Below are 13,315 nucleotides of genomic sequence, written 5' to 3' on the forward strand. Positions count from 1 at the left end.
CCACCCAACATGCTAGCATGAGGCACAAGATGTTAATGTCCCCTTTACAGTGCCCAAAGTGGAGTGGTCTGTGCCACTAGCTAGGCCCCATTTCGTTTCCTCTCTTCCTCACTCCAAAGAATGGCTTCTTTCCTCGGTTAAATAAGACAACGTGCCAAGTTGATACTTCTGTTGGAGTGATGCAAAAGGACACATCATCCCAAGCACCATGCACAGTGCAGCTGTTGGTAGTCTCCTGATGGTACAGAAACATCTCAGTCAGTTCATTTAGCCTTGTTTTTCAGTCCATTTAGACAACCGAATTGGGTGAAGCATGAGGTTAAGCCTTTTCTCATAGAATATGTGATTTATATTCATTTTTCTTATTGCTAAGTATGTTACAAAGTGCCTGTGGTTAATGTCAGTGCACAGCCAGGAGTTCTCTGCTCCTTCCACTGTGTTCTGTGAGGGGGATGTGAAGTAGATGATGCAGGCTACTTTACTGGTCCTAACTCAGACTTTCAAGGTCTCACTCTTCCCATCCTTGAAGGATTATAAGGATGCAAACAAAGCAGATGCCTGTACTTACGGCATTAAAATCAGTGCATCCAGTACCCACTTGTATACAGAAAGAAAGGGCAAGCATTAAGTGGCTCTGGAAGCAAATTCATCAGCTTCCAAATTCAGTAGAACAAGAAAAAACATTGCTTAGCTCATTGAACTGATAGCTCTTGGTTTATTGACTATTAAAATGAGGCCACCTACAGGTACCAAAATAAACCTGCAAAAATGTTTAAACCTGCATATTTGAATAGCTGCATTCCACCCTGGCTCACTCCCTCCTTGTTATAAAGAGAACTGGTACACTTCAGGGCCTGACCCTGCTCTTCAGATCAAAGCCATGATTTTTTTTAATTTATTTATTTAAAAAAAAAGCAAGATAGTACTTCTAAATGCACTACAATCAGCCAAATCACTGGAATGACCAAACCCCATGCAGCAGAGGCATGTGACATCCTGAAAACCTTATACAGGCCACCAGTGTAATATTAAATGTACTAAGCAAAAAGGTCTCAGTTATGTCCACATGTTTTTGGGATCAGGACATGCTGGAGCAGCCCAAATTAAGCAGAAATAGTACACTCAGAGACCTTCCCCAGAGACCTCCTAGGACTTGTAGCCAGCCTTAGACCTTTCACTTGGCCAACGTAGGCCACTAGAAAAGGAGAATCGGTTCCAGAAAATAAAAAAGAAAACGCTTCCAGTTTCAAACTCCTGTTTTATTCACCTCTTATTAGACAGCTTTCAAACACTGAAGACATTTCACTCTGCAGATGTCTTAGCCAGGGCAATCTCATTTGGTGCTCTTTATAGCTTTGGTACAGATGATATCGGAGGTCTAACTTCTAGCCAGAAAGTTTTACTGTCCTCATGCAGCAGGTCTGTTTCCATCACCTTCCTTTTCACTTGCTGCAGGGGTTTTATTCTCTTTTGTTTTTCAGTAGCTGGCACTACAGACAATGATACAGGGTTTTTTTTTTCTCTTTTTTTTTTTTTCTCACTGTAGTCTAAAAACTGTCAGAACTGGGATTTCACATTGTTCAGACTCCATACGTCTCCCTTCTTGTCTGCCCCGGTGCAAGGACTAGCTGTTCCCCAAAACCAAACAATCCCTTACAGGCAATAGAAGAACCTTGGCAATTTTTGTTTGCCCACTTTGCAGGGAAAAGTAGTTTTTTAGAAAAGCAAATAAAATGTGTCTTTATCATCCCATTAAAGTGAACAAGTTGATTTTGTGTGTGGGCTAGTTAGTTTCCATGTTTTTCCAGGCCGCTCCTTCTTCTGCAGTCTGGCTATTGTCTCCTCCAGTTTACAGCTTTATTATTGTATGTTTCATACAAATGCAAACATCTGGAGAACATCCTCAGGTATAACTGCTGGGCAGTGCAGAAAATATCTGGCATGATCTGAAACAGGTTTTTCTTCCCTTGAAAGCACACTCCTGGGACTGGGAAACTTAGAAGGTCTGTAATGGCGTCGAGATCCTTTCACCTCCAGAGCATCACTTCACATTTGGCTGGGTCTGTAACAGCCAGCATCCCTTCTCATTTCTTTGCTGTTCACTGTTTATTTTGTGAAATTAGTTGTTGGTTGTGCCACTTCACAGAGATCACTGTGACAGTATCCCTGAGAGCATCGGTGGTGCTGGAACGGATGAGGATCTTGAGAAAGTTGATCACTTTACCTAGCTCCTAATTTGAACAGTTTCTAGGAAAAAGACATGAAAAGCTTTTTCCTAAACTGAAAAATAATCCAAACAACCTCAGAATTTGTTGTCTCCATATTGCCAACTCCAGCTTCGTGGGCTAGCACCAGTCCAGCAGTCACAAGTGACCATGAATTCAGTATTCTCTGTTGATAAATTGCGATTTTATCTTTGTTTGGCTAGGGCTTTTAGTAGCCTGCCAACTCAAAACCATTGCCTAATATATCATTAAAGGGCAAATATGTTCCTGTGTACTTCTGTGGCATGTAAGCAGATCCTACCCAAGCCTGGACATTCCAGCATCCTGCTGAGGAAGGAAAGCAGTGCCCCAAATCATTTAGGCTGCAGATTTTCTTTGCAAATCAAATATTTTTTGTTTTCCAATGTCAGACACTTGGGGCTGTTCAGGTCACAAGACGCCAGAGGCTGTTTACTTTGGAAAACAAGGACAGCAGTGGTGGGAGGTGCTTTTAGCAACACTCAAATTTAATGTTTTAAACCAAACAGCAGCCTGGCCAAAGGGCAGCTTCACTCATCCTTACTGACACCATGACATAGAGGGAGGGCATCCAAGAGCTGACTGACGTACATGCAGCAGGAATAATATTTGGTATTCTCACTTACGAACTCAAATACCTCAAAGCATGTGGGGGATCCTCAAATGAGAGGAATAAATATTTTGCATTGACTGCAGTCAATGTTTACAGTGGAAAGTGATTTCGTCAAAGGTTGAGACAGTGCCCAGTAGTGGGTTACGTCTAAAAGCGTGTTGGCCGTAGAGGAGCTGCACTTTTCCTACACCCAGGAGCCACGTGGGATGGTCGGTTTCCCTTTGCCCTTCAGGTATGTTATTTCATCTTTCATTTGGGTCAGCTGTTCAGGCTGTGGGGATTTCTCGAAGCCAGGTTTCCTTCTAAGTCAGTAGTGGGGAAAATGAACAAACAAACAAGCAAACAAAAAAACCACAAAACCACCGAAATGGAAGAAATGGATCTTTGAGAAGTTGATATAGAGCATCAAGACAAAAAGTGCGAAAGGTTCCTACTATTAGTGCAAACGGAAGCACTTTAATATACAGTTTTCCTTTCCTTTTGAATTGCATCGCAGGGCCGAGACTGACCAAGGGGGATGCGGAGCTTTGCTTCTCCTTGCTGACGGGCCAAGTCTGCTCATTTTAAGGGGATGGGAATTGTCCTACCTGAGGACAGCTCGGCTGAAATGGCGTGTTCTCCTAGAGGTTATTGAATCTGCTCTGGAGAAACTCTGTGTCTCCAGCCATTACATCCCTATCTGGGTGGCCACGTACAAGCTTATAACATTATTTTGTTACAGGTCTATGTGACTTTCTGTCTGTGGGCTGTTTTTATCCTTGCTTTTTCACCACAAACCAAAATTGCCATAGATAACTGCTTTCACTCAGTAAAGACATTTGTTTCCTGTTGATATTTAATTAGTAGATGCATTCTGTGGGTCAAGTTAGAGGGCAAAAATAAAAGCCAGTTTTAGATGATTCAGCCCATTCTTAACCAGCAAGCTGGTGTTCAGCAATGTTAAACTGTAACAAAAATCCACATCTATGTGGGCTCACCTAGAGTTTCACAACAGCAGTGAGGATAGGGCACATAGCTTCCTATTTCAAATGTCTTCAAAACATCCCTTCAAAGAATCTCTATTAGGTGTTAGGAGTATAGGGGCTGTGGCATCCAGTTACACAGCTCTGACCATTTCAGGGAGGTGAATAAAATAGGGTTGGTTTCAGAAGCATGCCGTGAATGGATTACTGTTTTACCCCTGAAAATACACATTTCTTCCAGTAGTACAAAAGTGAGGGGAGCATTTATACCACCAGTGTAGGAAACACACATCTCTTTTCTCCAATGACCGAACTAATGAGAGCAATCAAACTTGCTAATGGCTGAGGGAAAGCCTTTTGGTGACTTGTGCTGGCACAATGTAAGTGTTTTCTGTAGGGTTACTTCCGACTGACACCACCAGTGTGAATGAGAGGCAAAGAATCTGCATCAACACAGCCCGATAACCCAGGTGCTCTTAAAGGCAGCAAGAGAGGACAGAGAAGCAAGTCCACCAGCCCTGGCAGAGAACCATATAAGCTGCCAAACACATGCTCCCTGACCTTGAGCCTTACCTAGTGGATACATCTCCAAGTTAACTACATTTTAAACCACAGATATGAGAGGAAATGGAATACAAACTCTGCCACTTTCTGAAAGGGAGGAAAAAAGGACAAAATGGCAGAGCTAAGCCACTGGTCCAGGTGGCCATCCTTGAGCCATGCCAGGTCAGCAGCCATGAGGACAGACGGGGAGGTGCCTACAGGCAGATCCCAAGGGTTGGGAGTCCCAAAGGCTGTCCCATTGGCATTTGCTTTCCAAATGCATGTGCTACCCTGGGCAATACATCATCTCAATGTGTTTGCCATTACGAAAAGAAAAATCTGGCCTCTGTTCCACTTGATTCAGGAACCAAAGACCTTGTCCTCACCATGATTCGTGGGCCAAGCAGACAGCAGCATAAGGGCAGCAGAAGAGTAATGCTGGGGTTGTTTACAAGAAGATACATAGAGATGCCTTCAAATCAGCTGAGGGAAATGCTACTTTTAAAAGCCGGACGTTAGCTAAGAATATTTATATTTTGAGAGTAACGGGATAACTTGGGACAAAACGCTCACCTCCAGCTCACAAAGCATTTTCATACCCAAGATTGTGTTACAGTTTAGAAAATTCACAGCAAAGTCTCCAGGTTTGTTTGAAGACATGCATGAAGAATTATATGGTGAAACGTTTCATTCTGGCTGTGAAAAAAGTTAATTCAAAACAACTAAAACGTCAGCCATAAAGATGTACAACATTTTTCAGGAAGCCTTGTCCACCCTGAACAAATGTTTTCATAAAAAACAGCCTGCCCGTAATAATCACTGTTATTGAAAAGACATCCCAAGGTTGCTGTATGGAAATATGTTAAATACGTTCTGAAATTCAATCTAATATAATTTCAACATTAGAGCTCATTCATAATCCTGTATTAAAAGGCTATGCAATTTTCATGAAATATGTCTGTCGGTGTAATCATGAATGCTGAATATTGTCATGGCTTTCCAGGAATTTTCAACCTCAATGCAGAGGAAAGAAAACTCTTCCAACTGGACTTTTACACCACTGAGCAGAAATAACAATAACAGCTCTAAATTTAAAATAAACACTTCTGGAAAAATACTATCTTTTAAAGGAGGTTGCAGTCTGAATTTCAAGCTACTGGTAATATGACACAGAGGCTTCAGGCGTGCCTATGGCTACAAACCTTTGCTTCATGCAGTACCGAGGACAAACGGGAATCTGTTTACTAACACCTAGATTTAGAAAACCATCTCTTTGGATGATTTTTGCCTACCCCTCATAAATACTTGTTTTGAACTCCCAGGTTTGCAGCTGGGTGCAGCCGTTACTCAGGTTATCAAGTCGAGTTTTGCCAGTCCTTGCTAATTCTGCACTGCACAGCACCGCGATTGCATGCGGCATTGCAGAGTGGAAGGGTAAAGAGAAAATCTCCAGCCCTGCCATACACCTGAAGTGCTTGTTTGAGTACAGCCACAAATTTCTTTTCTCTTTGCCACAAATTTCTCTGTGTTTGGAATTTTCTGAAAGAATCAAAGCTTAATAGCGTGGTACTTGCACACGCAGAAAGGTGAGGAGTGGGAAAATTTCTGCATCTCTCTCTAACACTCCTATTCACTGATGGCTCTTTGATATTTCTCCTTTTTATGAGCAACATTTTTTTTATTAGTGGAATATTGCTGGTTCCGTGGCATGACTTTAAAATGATAGGAAAAATTATACAACTGGGATCTCAATTATTCAGCACAGCCATTTTAATCCTTCATGTTATTTGATCCAGTACAAGGTAATATACGTCTTATTTCCAATTAGAATACAATTCTCACTATATTCATCATATATCGATGTCTGCTTTTCCATTTGCCAGAGACATGAAAGGCTGTGATTCAAAGAGTGCCTTTCAGACTGCCCCACTTGTGGACAATTATAGAGTGTCAGCAGGCTGTGTGTAGGTTGGGGAGGAGAGGAGAGGAGAGGAGAGGAGAGGAGAGGAGAGGAGAGGAGAGGAGAGGAGAGGAGAGGAGAGGAGAGGAGAGGAGAGGAGAGGAGAGGAGAGGAGACGTCACCCCTGGTGGGAGTGACAAGTTGCTGTGCTGTAGCACATAACGTCACCACTCTGCCTCTCTTTTCCCGTCCACATAAATAGAGAAGAAAAGCCTTCTATCTAATGCTTGCAAAATATCTTGAAAGACATCTTGAAAGCCTCCAGTGACTGTAAAGCTGATATTGACTGCAAAGCTGAGTGTCCCTTCTGTGAACTGCAGAAAGAAACATGCACTCAAGACTTATCCCAGCTGTACAGTACCAAGTTAGCATGATGTGAAAACTCTTTAATATTCTTCTGGCTTCAGCCATTCATACCCAGATGGTGCCACCTACAGAGAGCCATGTCACAAAAACAAAACAAAACAAAACAAAACAAAAACCTCCCCAAAGCCACAGATGAGCAAAGATTTGCACTATAGACATGTGGTCCTACTCACCCCTTGCCTATTCCACAGTTAATAATGAAGTTGGGTGGGTGTCAGCATTCACCTCATGAGCATTTGTCTCCATCCTGTGCTCACAGGAAAGACAAAGTCTGCTATTTACATGAGCAAATTCTTCAGAAAATTGTTCTTCTGGGTTAATAGATGTGTATCCAGTTTTAGTTGACCAAAAAGCATGGAAGAGGCTTTTGGCCCACGGAAATCTGCCTACAGCTGTGATGCACTTGAGAGATATTTCAGGCAGACTGTACATCTCTCCCATTTTATGGTCCCTTTGAAAGTGGGTTTACCTTTATTCCCTGGGTAGCGTAAGTATGGTGTGGAAGTCTGAATCTCTTGAAAATAAAATGCACAGATCAAAGCTCAGCAACAGGTTGCTTGCAGCCATGTCCTGGGCTGGGAGGGCAGAGGCTCCCTACTCAGTGCACCTCCAAGAAGGGAGGTAGCAGTAGTGGCGGCAGGGATCCTCCATGTCTCCCTGGAGTCAGGCTGATCCCCTCTCATTTCTTTTTCAGTCTAATATGCAGGACTCCAACTGTGATTCATGCAGAGATGAGCTGAGAGCAAAGCTGTAATACTGCAAGGGACTGGTGTTTTCTAGGTCAGTGAGTTAGCCTGAGTTAAGGAACCTTCCAGAAAAGCTGCTGCAAAGCCCCTTAGGCCTGGTGCATCCTCAAGAGCCTTGGGGGATGACCAGGCCCAAAGTGAGAAATGACACACGTGTATTAATGCCCACATGTCACCCCTGTACCTGATCAGGCAGCACTGTATTCATTTTGCAGCTCTGGAAGTTGTGCTTCATCCTTTTAAAATAATGGCTGGTCTGTGCTGCAAAATAAAAGGACCAAAACACATTGCACTGTGTTTGAACTGTTTTTATCAATGACTATTTTTACTGCAGGTGGCAGATGTTCGAAATAATGCAAATATGCAGTGCTTTGCAAAAGTGTGTGAGGGTGTGCTCCCACAGCACTGAAGTGTTGTGATGACTTTCCAGGGCCCTCTTTAAGAACTGTTCCCTTGCTAATCTTGGTAGTGAGCTCTAAGAGTCATGCTATCATGCTTCATCTCCTTATAGACAACTTCTGGCAAGGGCTTTTACAAGAAGATCAAAAAGCAGATCTATATTTTCACATAAATATTTGAAAAGTATTATGCTGAAAAATACTCTTTTTTTATTTTAAACTCTACTGGTAGGTAGGGAAAAGGGCTTTAATAACTGTAACATCACGTAGCTGTGGCATTCCGAATGTGGGGATGAAGGGACAGAGGAAGTCCAGACTCTGGCACCACGAAGCTTTTCCAGATGTGGCTCCACATTTACATGGGGAACACCTGAGATTTAGCTTATGGCTGCCCTGATGAGGAACAAGAAATTTACCTAAAATGATGCAGCTGGGCTACCTGTATTCTTTTGAAGGCTACAGGGAACAGCCCCATCATTTCAGAGGTGAACGGACACGGCCCTGAAAACCGTAACTCCTCCAAAAGCCTCTGCCTGGCAGAAAGGCAGCAGCAGGGAGCTGCTGAGAAACTCACTGCCGTTTCTGCAGGATGGGAGAGCCCTGCTGCTCAGGTCATCCTTCAGGATGTCACCTGCACGTTCCTGTCCTCTTTGTGTCTACTGGCCCTTGCAAAGGCTGAGCAAGCGGTCCAGAGCATTCATCGTGCGGGTTTGTGTCAGCATGTCACTTTAAAGTAGTTCAAGTAAGAGAGCTGGGGGAACAGATGAGGAGGAGGGAGGCAGGAAACATACCATAAATCCACAGTGAGAAGGGCTCTGAAGTAAGAGAATTAAAGACTCTGGAAAACACATAAAGATCTGCCATTGAGAGGGCACTGTCAGTGCAGTTTGCTTTTTATTTCCTAGTGTGCAATACGATATAAAAAAAAAAAAGTTCACCTTTGCTAGATGATCCATGAAAGCACGTATTTTGTATGAGATTTATTTTTTGTCCGCGCAGACCTGGCGTTTCCACAGGCGAGTGGCTATCTATCACCATCCCATAACACGAGGACATTCCTCCCCCAAACCATCAGCAAAGCTGGCTCCTCTGGGTGCCACCAGCACCCATTGTGTCCTGGGGACCGTCCCCTTCATGTGCTGTTCCCAACACACTTCTTTTTGTTTGCACTTCTTGCTGAAGGAGAGCTGAACAGAGGAATGTAGAGTTAAATAAAAAATAATGGAGAAAGATCAGACTGAAATAATCCCCCACACACCCCAAATCCCACTCGTGCAATCATCAGATATGTGAGGCTTTGCACTTTCTCATGTTGCTATTGTAAAAAGAGAGAGAAAATTTGAATCCACTCAAATGTTATGGAGAGTCTCAAATAGTACAAAGAGTTTCTGTAGGCACATATCCCACTGCAGGGATCTGAATTTCCCTCAACACCCAGAATATTAAGCAACTTGGGCCTTTGCTTTTAGACAGAGATTTGAGATGGGAACATCCTGGCTTGCCTAAAAATGACTGGGGAAAGGAAAAAAATTGCCAACACAGCAAGCACCAGCCTCTCTGGGATATAGCTGTATCTCCTTCAGCTAACCCTGCCACCTTGATGCGACAACATGCCCAAAATGTGGAAAAGGCCTCCAGGCTCTGGCTGAAAGAGTCCATAATGCAAGCGAACCATTCATACCATGTAACCAACTCCATGCAGGATGAAAAATAATTTCTCTACGAGTGCATGAGCTGGGACGTCACAGCCCGTGAGGCTGTGGGTGAAGCAGACATCTTCAGGAGGACAGAGACTGCCCAGAGAAGTGCTTACTTGCTCTTTTCAACCAGATTTACCACCCTTCTGCCTCCCATGGCAGCCCGGCTTGCAGCACTGCCCTTTGGGGTTTGTTGGGAGCTGCAGAAGCTGCAGACCCTGCACATCGGCCTTCCAGGTTGGAAATATTGAGGGCAGGGATACCCACTGCAGGCCTTGGAGGTCTTCCTGGCTTCCTCTCACCCTACCCACTCACTCCAAGTAACAGGAGTTTTTCAGGACTATTGCACAAACACTGCTGAAGCTGGGAAATGGAGCTGAACACTGAAAAAAATAAATCCACAGGGCTCCTCATTTCTAACCAGAAACCCAACCCAACTGCTTTCAGGGTGAGGTGTGGCCCTGGTTGTCTGAACGTGAGGGAGCTGTGAGGAGATGAAGGTGAATGGGGCTGGCACTGCTCCTCCTGGCCCTGGGCATGGGCCCATCCTATGGACCGTGGGGCCTGGGAGCTGCAGGGAGTGACAGCTTCTTGAGGGAGAAAAAAGAAGTGACATGATACTATTTATTTGCCTGTTATTCAGGAAAATGGGTAACTTCAGTGGCCATCACCAGTATAACCAGCTGGAGTGCATTTCAGCGCTATGGGACTGTGTGTTTGTGGGCTCATCCAAGCCCGTTCCGCATTTCCTTTCCCTTGGCACCGTTTCCTATTTTCCCATCTTTGTGGATTTTTCTCTTTCCTTCATCTCTGACTTTGCAATGGCCACAGAAGTGCATCTGCTTCAGTGTCTTCTGGAAAAGCTGTGCTCCCTCTATGGGAGAAAGACGGCAGATCTTGTCTGCAGCCAGCCCTTCCCAGCGCCTGAAAGGCTGCTCAGCCAAAATTTCACCCTGGTTTTGTTTCTTCTGATTATAAAAGCAGCAGCAGGTTGCTGCTGCACGTGTATTTCAGGAGGCTTTAATATGCTCTCAAGGCTGGTTTTTGGAAGTGGGTCCAGGGGTCAGTCCCCACGTGTTTTTTGGTTAAAATGGCATACATGGATGTCCTTGCACACATGTGACTGGCCCATGGCTCCAGCACAGGAGGGGCTGTGGGAAGAAAGGGAGGTTTTAATCCACATGGCCCAAGCACCCTGCATCCTAAAGGATGGGATGATAGGGGTGTGGGGGCAGGAGGACTGGGGGTCCTGTTCCCATGTGGGGCTGGGGCTGGGGCAGCTGTGGCTGTGGGTCCCGCCAAGGGTCCCATGGGTCTGGGGGGTGTTTGCCGACTTCAGCCCCCAGCCCCTTGGCACACAGCCCGGTCCCACGAAATATAAACCAAAGAAGCATAAACAGATGATTACATGAAAAATATATCATGATTAGCCAGATAGATCCCAAATGTTTGTTCTGTAAACTGCAACAGGCAGCACAAGTGTTCTCTGCAGCTGCAGTTTCTCATCTTATTTGTGTAAGTGTGCCATTAAGCTTAGACATGGGCAAAATAATCTTTCCTTGATTCTCACTTAAGAAGCTGCTTAAAAATATATATTATATCAATGTCTGATTCAACCCTTTTGCGACTGGTATTATACAAACTGGTTCTCACTTCATAGAGAATCTTTGCTCATTTTTTCTGCCGGGTTGCTTGCTTTTCATCCTGAAGTCAGTAAAGTGGTTCGTTTTGTGAATGAAAGCTGGATGCCTTTAGCAAGATGGCAGTAACACTGACCTCTGCTCATGCACTGAATTCCTGCCTGGTGGGAGGCAAGGTTGAAGGGAAGGGTGAGCTCCTTGATGGCCAGAACCTGCTGAGCGCCGGGCTGCGAACCTGCCTGCAAAGGGAACTGCTTGGAGGGCTTTGTGGACGAGCCCAATGAAGCCATCCTTCTCCCCCTTTAGTTTTAACCATCTGCTGGAAAGATGGGTCTGATTCATCACAGCTTGGTAGAGAATTTTTTTAATATTGAAAATGGCAATAAATGGGGGGGGGGGGGGTAAACTTTAATTTTCCTATTGCTACTGCCTATATCAGAGCAGACTATCTGAATTTCACAGCCTGAAACATTTAGTGAGGACAATGCTAAAAATCAAAACCAAACTCCTCCAGCCATTTCCCAAGATAGGCAGCAGGTTTTATAATGCTTGGATCCTAAAAAGCATTCTGGAAGGGGGATAATCTGGAAAAGAAAAATTTTTGTGAAGTTGATTGTCGGCAGCATCTTCCAACATCTAGTGCACGAGAGCTGTTCTGAGGGAGACGTCTGCAATTTAAGATGCTACTGGGCTCTGAAAAGGTATTGTGTAAAAATAGCAACTTTTTGTTTTATCGTTTCATCTGCTGAATAAGGTGATAAAACCTGTGACCTGAGTTTTTAGACTTGGAGAGGCCCCAAAGTGTAAGTCAAAACCCAGAAGGTTCACAGAGGCACAACTGGAAAACACAGTGGAGGTTTGCTCTCCTTTGTGTCTTCTCAGTCCTTCAAAGCCAAGACAGCATTTGGAAAATTAGCTGTGGACTGCTCTCATTTTTACACCATCAATAGGTTCACTAACTAATCCTCCTCCTCTTCCTCATTTTTCCCCTGCCACTTTGACAACCAATTTGCTTCATCTGCAGATGAAACCTGCAACCATATTTAAAGTGGAGCAAGACGTCTACAGCCCAAGACAAACTGCAGCCACAGCAATTGCAAACACAGCACCTTATTTTAGCTCTCACAGCACTGTCAGTCAAGAAGAAATCCATCAACATCATTGGAATTACACCAGCCCAAAGTTGGTTTCATTGAGATTGGCATCTAACTTTGGTGTTGGTTTCATCTGCAAATTGAGCAGATAGAAGTCACTGGGAGATCATCAAGTCAGAACTCAGCAATTTTCATTTTCACTTTTTAATTTTTTGAGTAAAACCATATTTTTTTTTATCCATAGTCTACAAGGACTAGTTTGAGCTACTCCCACCACCTAAGACAATACTTTTTCTTTATAAGGTGAGCACGCTGAATATAGCTTATTGATGTAGTTGTTTCTTTTCTCCTTTAATTCACCTCCTGACCTTTTGAAAATACTTTGCTCAGCAAAGGACAATAGGGCCAATCCAACTCCCATTAAAGTCAGCAGGAGTCCTTTCATTTACTTCAGCTGAAGTTGGGCTGGGCCCAATCAGACTGGCTTTAAGAGTTAAAAATAGTAACTCGTACAGACCTTTATCTTACCTCCTGTGGCTTGATAACTGACCTCCCATCGTGTTCACTGGGACAGGATCAGGCCCCTAAAGCTGAGCTAAACTGTTACGGGCCTAATCCCATAACCCCAAACTTATAAAGTAGTTGCATTTCCTTTTTTTAATCACACAGGAATATTTGAGAAGGACTCATGACTTTTTGAATGGGGAAATGCTTCCGGCTGAACAGACTGAATTCATCTTTGGGCTGAGTTGTGCCCCAGTCTCTTCCCTTCTTAAAACAGGAAGATGACGGGGTCAAGGCTCAGAGGTGACCTCATGCATCTCTTTCACTCTTCTGCTTTCCTGCTCCGTCTTCACACACAAGCACCATCCTGCTCCCTTGCCAGCACCTTGCCAGGTGACCCTAGCTCCCATCCTCTGCACTGTTTGCTGTCCCATAAGAAAGTGCCACTGGTGTCCTCTACCGCCTGCCTGCAAATGAGAGAGCTGCTCCTGGAGGGGTTCAGCCCCAGTGGGTGCCCACCAGCAGGGTGGTGGTGTGGTCGCCTCTCGG

Source organism: Cygnus atratus, chromosome 1 (genome assembly GCF_013377495.2).
Source record: "Cygnus atratus isolate AKBS03 ecotype Queensland, Australia chromosome 1, CAtr_DNAZoo_HiC_assembly, whole genome shotgun sequence".
Lineage (NCBI taxonomy): Eukaryota > Metazoa > Chordata > Aves > Anseriformes > Anatidae > Cygnus > Cygnus atratus.